This window comes from Bos indicus x Bos taurus, chromosome 11, assembly GCF_003369695.1.
Source record: "Bos indicus x Bos taurus breed Angus x Brahman F1 hybrid chromosome 11, Bos_hybrid_MaternalHap_v2.0, whole genome shotgun sequence".
In the NCBI taxonomy this organism is placed as follows: domain Eukaryota; kingdom Metazoa; phylum Chordata; class Mammalia; order Artiodactyla; family Bovidae; genus Bos; species Bos indicus x Bos taurus.
Genome location: NC_040086.1, coordinates 86,933,417 through 86,941,612, shown reverse-complemented (window position 1 = coordinate 86,941,612; position 8,196 = coordinate 86,933,417). Strand labels below are relative to the sequence as shown.

General features: G+C 47.3%; 1 long non-coding RNA gene across 1 annotated transcript; it reads left to right on the top strand.

Annotated features, from left to right (window-relative positions):
* The first annotated feature begins 4,114 nt into the window (after window positions 1–4,114).
* LOC113900769 lies at window positions 4,115–7,094 on the top strand. The gene is made up of 2 exons (XR_003513245.1): window positions 4,115–5,038; window positions 6,216–7,094. It is a non-coding gene; the product is annotated as an uncharacterized LOC113900769 (long non-coding RNA).
* Window positions 7,095–8,196: the final 1,102 nt, after the last annotated feature.

The following is an 8,196-nucleotide window of genomic DNA, read 5'->3' as shown; positions in this document are numbered from 1 at the left end:
TTGAACAGATTTCCACTGTATAGGCGTAATTTTTATTTTGGAAAAACAAAAAGTGCTTAGAAGCACCAAGCCTCCTTCCAGGCATCTTCCAAAGTCCACTTCTGAGGCCTCCCGTCATTGGCTCGAACGTACGTGTCAGTTTGCACACAATCCACCAGCAGGGCATTGACTCTTCTCCTGAGTCTCCTGCTGACCTCACCATCAAGAGTGCGCTGCTTCAGGTCCACTCCAGTTCTTGTTCAAAGTCACCCTCAGACAACCATCGATCCCATCAGCATTCTTTTCAGGCTGCAGCATTATTGGTCTGCAGAGAAAGCAAATATTGGGGGATTAGAAGCTGTGTGCTCCTGGCTTTTCTGGAAAGTGCTGGGCCCTGCCCCAGGTGGGGTTTGCAGAGATACAAGGAAGGGGCGCATGGAGGCTGACGGTTGGGCAGAGCTGGCAAGAAGGCCTTGCCTGTGTGAGTGGTCTCGGATGACAGCTTCAGCCCTTAGAGCCTCGTTGGCTGCTGTCACATGAGTCCTCCCCAGCAGCCCAAGGATGTAACTGTACTTTCCTGCCCCTGGTTCATTTATCTCTACCCCTATCCCAATACAGGAGTCATCTTTTCAACTGGAAGTCAATGGGCACCTCTTGGCACCAGTCCCAGATGTTGACTTTTGGGCATCCTAGTTGTGGGAGGCTGTGGGCTGTGCCCAGGTTGGGTGTCAGACAGGTAAAGTGCAAATCTTGGCTCTACAGTTGCTAGCTGTGTGACTTTGAGAAAAGTTACCTGCCTTTTTTGAGCCTTTATTTCTGAAATGGGTGTAGACTCAATGTCCAACATGGTAGCTGCTAATCTCACGAATGGCTTTCCCTGATGGCTCAGCAGGTGAAGAATCCACCTACACACCAGGAGACATGGGTTCAGTCCCTGGGCTGGGAAGATCCCTTGGAGGAGGTCATGGCAACCCACTCCAGTATTCTTGCTGGGAAAATCCCTTGAGAGGAGGAACCTGGTGGGCTACAGTCCATGGGATTGCAGAGAGCTGGACATGACTGAAGCAACTGAGTGCAGTATAGAACACTACACAACCTCATGAGTACTTAAGATGTGGCTGGCTCAAACTGAGATGTACTGACAGTGTAAAATACACACAGGATGTCCTCCCCTGCCAGATCCACAGTGACTGGAGATGCTGATGGGAGGGCTATTTTTCTTGCCCCAAGGAAGCCTGGGATGGATGCCTACATAGCTCTGGAGAGGCCTTTATGGAAGGCCCTCCTCCCTACCAGTCACACGTATAGGGGCACCAGAAGTCTGGGAGGCCAAGTGCATGCTGTGGCTGGCAGCCTCTTGGGGCCCAGCCTCCCTTGTACCGGGTGCGCCTGTGGCATGGTATGAGAGAGAACATACTCGTCATGGATTGGGGGTGCCACGCTGGGGAACAATGAGGTGTAGATGGTGCCAATGAAGTTTCTGGTTCTGGCTCTGCCACCCACTGTCTGGGGCACCTTGGATAGGTACTCCTTTCAAACCTAAACTTCCTCATTTCTGAAATAGACTAGCCTCCCAGGGCTGTTGCTAAGTGATCTCCAGGCCTTTTTTTTTTTTTTCTCCATCCACTAGATGGTCCCTGGTTTATAGATTCATCATTCCAATCTCTGCCTCTGTCATCACATGGCCATCTTTTCCCTGTGTGTCTGTCTTGACATAACATTCTTCTCGCGTATAAGGACACCGATCATAGTGGATTAAGGGCTCATCCTAATCCAGTAGGACCTCATTTAATTAATTACATCTGCAAAGACCTTATTTCCAAATAAAGTCACATCCTGAGGTGCTAGGAGATAGGATTTCAACATGTCTTTTAGGAGGACATGATTCAACCCATAACACTGAAGCTGAGGCTCCAATTCTGTGGCCACCTGATGCAAAGAGCCGACTCATTGGAAAAGATCCTGATGCTGAGAAAGATTGAGGGCAGGAGGAGAAGGGGATGACAGAGGATGAGATGGTTGGATGGCATCACCAACTCGATGGACATGAGTCTGAGCAAGCTCCAGGAGATGGTGATAGACAGGGAAGCCTTGTGTGTTGTGGTTAATAGGGTTGCAAAGAGTTGGACATGACTTTGCAGCTGAACCATCCAACCCAGAACTTATCAGGAGAAGCTGAAATCAACGTCTGTTCTTTGCTCCCTTGTGTGGCTACTTCCCTCTACTGGAAGTCACATCGTTCTCCCCTGTCAGCTACTCTCTCTAGGTGCTGGTAATCATTCTTCTCCTTTGCCTTTGAACTGCATCCATCTCTTGTTGATTGTCCTAAGCCCTTGCTCGTTACTTTGTAAATAGTTCTTAAGTAAGCTCTCCTTCAATTTCCTAATTTGTACATCTGTTTCCTGACACAGAGTCTTACTACCCATTCACCTGTCTATCCATCCATCATCCATCCATTCACCCACCCATCCACCCACTCACTCATCCACCCACCCATCCATCCATCCATCCATCCACCCATCCATCCATTCACCCACCTACCCATCCACTCTTCCTCCTGTCCATCCACCCACTCCAGCTTTCTGCATAGCACACAGTTCACTGTGGATGCTCCACATATTCAGCAAACACTGAGCCTTAGCTCTTCGGAAAGTGCCAGGTCCTGTGCCAGGAATGTAGTAAGTAAACCACAGTCCCTATTCTCTGGAAGCTGGTGATACAGTCCAGGGATAAGAATATAACATACAGACCATATTTCCTAATAGTTATCTGCATCTAGCGGGGGTGGAGGGAGCATAGAGGGAAAAAAATGCCTGGAGAATTACTCAGCAGGATTAGGAGACAACTGAGGAGGTACATTCTCGGCTCTGTTGTTTTTAAATTTTGGAGCAGTTTGGGTCTGAAATTTTCTGTTTGTCTTGTAAGAGACAGAGGGAGAGAGAGTGCAGAGTTGATCATCAACATCTCCCTCTGAAAGAGGCTTCTAGATAGCCAGCTGTCCCCTGACTGTGTCCTTGGAGGACTGCTCTCCCTTGGGCCCCTGAGGCAGCTCTCTCTTTGTTCTTGGGAGGCAATTTCTGAGAACAAACACATGAACAAGGGAAAGGGGTACAGCCAGAGCAATTTGGATTCATGGTGAAGCTCCGACAATGGCTTCTTTGAACAGGCGCCGTGTAACCTGTAAGGGGCTGAGCCGGTGGGTGGGAGAGTGTCATAGAAGCCCACCAAGGAGCTGAGCCTCCTCCAAGGATGAGTCAAGTTGAGTCAATTCAGCGGGCCTCAGCTGAGTCCCTGGAATAGTGATTCATCCTTTCAGGCTTGGTGATACAAAGACAAGGTCCCAGCCTGCCCCCTGCAACTTCATCATCTAGCTGTAATGAGTGATGCCCACTGGGGTCCAGGAGATGTCCCCAGGGTCATACAGCCATCAGCGGGTGGTAGTTTTGAGACAGGGGTGAAATTTGTTCGATAAATATGTAATGAGTGCTGACCACGTGCCTGGCATTGTCTGGTTTCTAGGTGTACTGGACAAGAGGGCAGAGAGGGCCTCTAATTCTGGAGGGCTTTCCTTTTGGGGGGCAAAAGGGGAAGGCTGTCGGAGGAGGGGTTCTAAGAAGATCGTGTGATTTCACCCTCCACAGGCTCCAAAAACTGCCAAGGACTGAGCTGGGTGTGAGCTCTTGGGATTAAGTACTTAGAAGGGACTCTGTGAACTGCAGAGTTTAATTGATTCTACTGTCAAGAGGAGGCTCTACACAAATGAAGATGTAGGGGACAATCAGCATTCAAAACGTGTTACAGTATGTGTTAATACAGGATATGTGTTTTTCTCTTTCTGACTTACTTCACTGCAAAAAAAAAAAAGAGTGAGAAATACTAAAAAAAAAAAAAAGTTACAGTAACAAGCAATCAGCAGAACTGCCCAGTGACAAGGCTTCTCCCTCTCCCCTCTCTTCCTGTCTGTCTCTATGGTGACCATTACTAGGACTGGTCAGGGTCAAACATGGTCAGTCAAACAGCAATACTCCCGGGGACTCCAGCAGCTGCATCTTGGGTTAAACGATGGTATGAAGGGCTTTTGTATTTCACATTATGAATTTCTTTGCACGATGGCAAAATCTTTTGTTATGGGACATATGATAAAAACATTAAATACATTTTTTTTAAGAAAGAAAAATAAACCAGCCGTTGGCCACAGGACTGACTTAATTTTCACATTTCCCTTCCAGCTTTTGTCTATATGCAGCATTTTTAAACTCATTGCTAATCACAGTGGACAGAGAATTTTGTATTCTGCTTACAAAGCCTTTTTTCCCCTAAAAGCATTTGTTCTCTCGTATAGATGCTGTACTTGAGGCCAATCTTTGATGGCACATCGGTTTTCCTCTCAGAAGCACGAACGCGTCACTGAAATGACGATAAGAGATGTTTTCCTCGCTTGATTGGGTGTCTGTGAAATGCTTTGTTGTTCAGAGTTTTACAGACGAAGGGGTTGACACAAGAACAGAACAGAACAGACTTTGCTTAGAGATTATTTGTGTTGTTATCTAAATGGGGTGTTCTCTCTGTGTGGGAGAAAATTTCCCACGTAAATTGAGTAGACGCAGCATTGGTGATATAGCACAAGATACCAGGCTTGGGACCTTCGCTAGCCATGTGACCTTGGGTCACTTACCTAATTCTCTGGTCCTCAGCATCTGTCTCTGCACAGTGAGGACTGTAGCATCTATCTCGCTGGGCCGGGGAGAGGATTCCACAAGATACAGGCTGGGCTTTGACCCTTAGAGTGTATAGTCTATGTATGTGTCTGCATTAACTATAATATGTTTCCTGTGTGATGCTGGGATTGACCTTGAGCAAGCTTCTCCGAGCCTCTGTTTATACATAGTAAAAAGGGAGAACAGAAGTCCCAGTGAGACTAGACAAAATAATGAAAACAAGAATGCTTTGTTATGTAAGATGTGTCTGTCCATTGGCCCGGCCGTCACTCCACCATCTTCCTGTGTCTCTTCCCCCTGGTTCTAGGATGAGGGATGGAAGTTCAGGGGCTATTTCTGAGGTATGTCCCACAACCGGAACCAGAGCCAGAAGCTTCCAGGGACCCCCTGCCCAGGCCTAGCTCCAAGCCCGTGGGCTCAGGGGCATGTACATCGGCTCTTCACTCAGTCATCCTGCACTGCTCAGCTTCCAGGGCCCCGTTCCCTGGGAGCTTGAGCAGAGATGCTGAGGACTCCATCAGGAGTTAGCCTTCCCCGAACAGCAACAAATGGGCATGGAGTGGGGTCCCGGGGCTGGGATAGGATGGCCCAGCGTCTCGCAGGTGGGCGGGGGAGGCACTAGCAGCAGCTCCGGTAGGAACACTGTGCAAGCGCTGCTGGCAAGTCATTGGTCCCCCCTCCTTTCTTATCTGACCCTTTCACTTTCTTTCCTCCTCTCCTCTGCCCCATGTTCTTCCTTGGTTTCACAATCCTGATTATCTCCGGACCCCACTGATATAGCCAGCCTCCTCCTCTGCCATCTGCAGCCTGGGGGTGGGACACGGTCCCCTCCCCAGTTCTCAACATTCATTTTGGAAACTTTTAGAACAAAGCAAAATCAACAAGTAGGTTTTGAGCCACCTCTCTTGCAAAGATAAACTTTTCAAATGAACTGCTTCTTCTGGGAAAGGAAACCAGGGGGAAAAACCATTTACAGATGATCTCAGAGTTTGACGTGAGAACCAGCCATCTGACCTCGGTTCCCGGATGGGGTGGCTTGGGAAGGCTGGGTGTGAAATGGGCAGGCACCTGGTCACACACAGCCCGGCCCCTTCCCCTGCACTTGCCTTCCTCCTCACCTCTACAGCACCCACAGAGGCTAGCCAAGGCCGTCCCATCCACCATGGGTGCTCAGTGACTTTCCTTTTTGCAAGTTTTCATATTGAAGTGCCACTCAGCACGCTTTCTGACGGCCGGTCCTTTGTGAAGCGTTCCCAAAATACCACCTGCTCTCTCTCTCTGTTCAATTTCTAACCACCCAGTTCTGCTTTTTCTAGGAGTTCTCAAAACACCAAATAAAACTCTTTGAGTTTATTAGTTAGCAGAATGTACAGATATCTTAAAAATCAGAAATCAGATAGTTTTTTTTTTTTTCTCTCAAACAGGGCTTTAGAAGGAATGTTTTACTGCAGTCAGTTCAGTAATGGGCTCCCAGCTGGTGGAAGGTATGGCCGTCTACACCTTGTTTCTCTTTTCCAGGTAACAAATCCAGTGCTGCTGAAGGGCTTCCCGTTGGTATCCCTAAAAGAAGAAACACTTCTTTCCTCTTCTCACACTCACACCAACACTTCTGACACCTAATGTGTCACCAACAACTTCTCTACCTCCCTGGAAAATCAACTCTGAATATTCATTGGAAGGACTGATGCTGAAGCTCCAACACTTTGATCACTTGATGTGAAGAGCAGACTCACTGGAAAAGACCCTGATGCTGGGAAAGAGTGAAGGCAGGAGGAGAAGGGGATGCCAGAGGATGAGATGGTTGGATGGCATCACCGACTCAATGGATATGAGTTTGAGAAAACTCTGGGAGATAGGGAAGGACAGGGAGGCCTGGTATGCTGTGTCCACGAGGTCACAAAGAGTCGGACGTGACTTAGTGCCTGAACAATAACTGGACACCAAGTGGGTATCCTGCAGTGCATTTCTGACACTAACTAGGAAGTTATCACTGACCCCAGAGGTTAAGAGCTCAATATATAAGATTGCCCCCACTTCAGATGTCAGTGGCGAGATACCCATACCTCTGTTTGACTTTGCTACAAGCTGAGGTCCCCACAACCCCCTCTCCAGGTTCAATAACGTGCTCTAACAGCTCACAGAACTCAGAGAGATGCGTACCTGTGTGACTATTACATAATAAAGGACACAGATGACAGATAGAAGAAGAGGTACCTAGGGCAAGATCTGGAAGAGTCCCAAGTGTGGGAGCTTCTGTCTCAGTAGAGTTGGGGTACATCATCCCCTCAAAACATGGATGTGCTTACCAACCTAGAAGCTTTCTGAGTCACTTGGTTTAGGGATTTTTATGGATGCTTACCATGTATTAATAGGAATGATTATTTATTCCTATACTCAGTCTTGGTCCCCTTCTCTTCTCTGGAGGATGAGGGTGGGGTTGACAGTTCCCAAGCATGGCTGGGTCTTTTTGGTGATCAACCCCCTTCCTGACGCTATCCTGGAGCCACCAACAGCCACCTCATTAGAACAAAGGATGCTCCTGTCACCCAGAAAATTCTAAGAGACTAAGGAGCTCTATGTCAGGAACTGGGAATTGAGACTACGGCAGCCTACCAGGCTCCGCCGTCCCTGGGATTCTCCAGGCAAGAACACTGGAGTGGCTTGCCATTTCCTTCTCCAAAGCATGAAAGTGAAAAGTGAAAGTGAAGTCGCTCAGTCGTGTCCAACTCAGCGACCCCATGGACTGAAGCCTACCAGGCTCCTCCATCCATGGGATTTTCCAGGCAAGAGTACTGGAGTGGGGTGCCATTGCCTTCTCCGATATATATATATATTTCACCATTAACCATGTAGAAGTGAATGAGTCACTGCTACAGAGTGACCATCTATGGCTTGTGTTGTCACTGAACTCCTGAATATGCAATGTTTCAGTGCTTTGCTTCCTTTAACTCACACGATTGTTCCAGTCACTTTGGACGTGCAGAAAAGCTACTCAGTAAATGAGCAGTGAATAGATCAATGCTTCTCTGAGGCTATTATTGCTTTCCTTCTTTCTTTCTAAATTTAACACTGGATTATAGACTTTTTCTTTACACAAGACTAGAGAGATTGCACATTAACCACCATACACCTATCACCCAGCTTCAGTAATTATCATTTTGCTACTCCTGTTTCATCCACATTCCCACCAACACTCTTTTTGCTTGAGTATTTTACAGCAGACCTCAATCATCATATGGTTTCAACCGTAAAGACTGCAGTATAGATTTCAAATAGGAAAAGGCTTACACAAACTCAGCTACATGCCATTTGTTGTTAAAAAAAAATTAACAACAATCTCTTAATATCATTTTAGTACTGAGGCCGGATTCAATTTTCCTTGACTGTCTCAAAAAGCTTTTTTTTTTTTTTTTTTTTTACAGTTGCTTTGTTCATTTTTGCCACCTCTCAAGTCTTGTGGGATCTTTAGCTCCCCAACCAGAGACTGAACCCATACCCT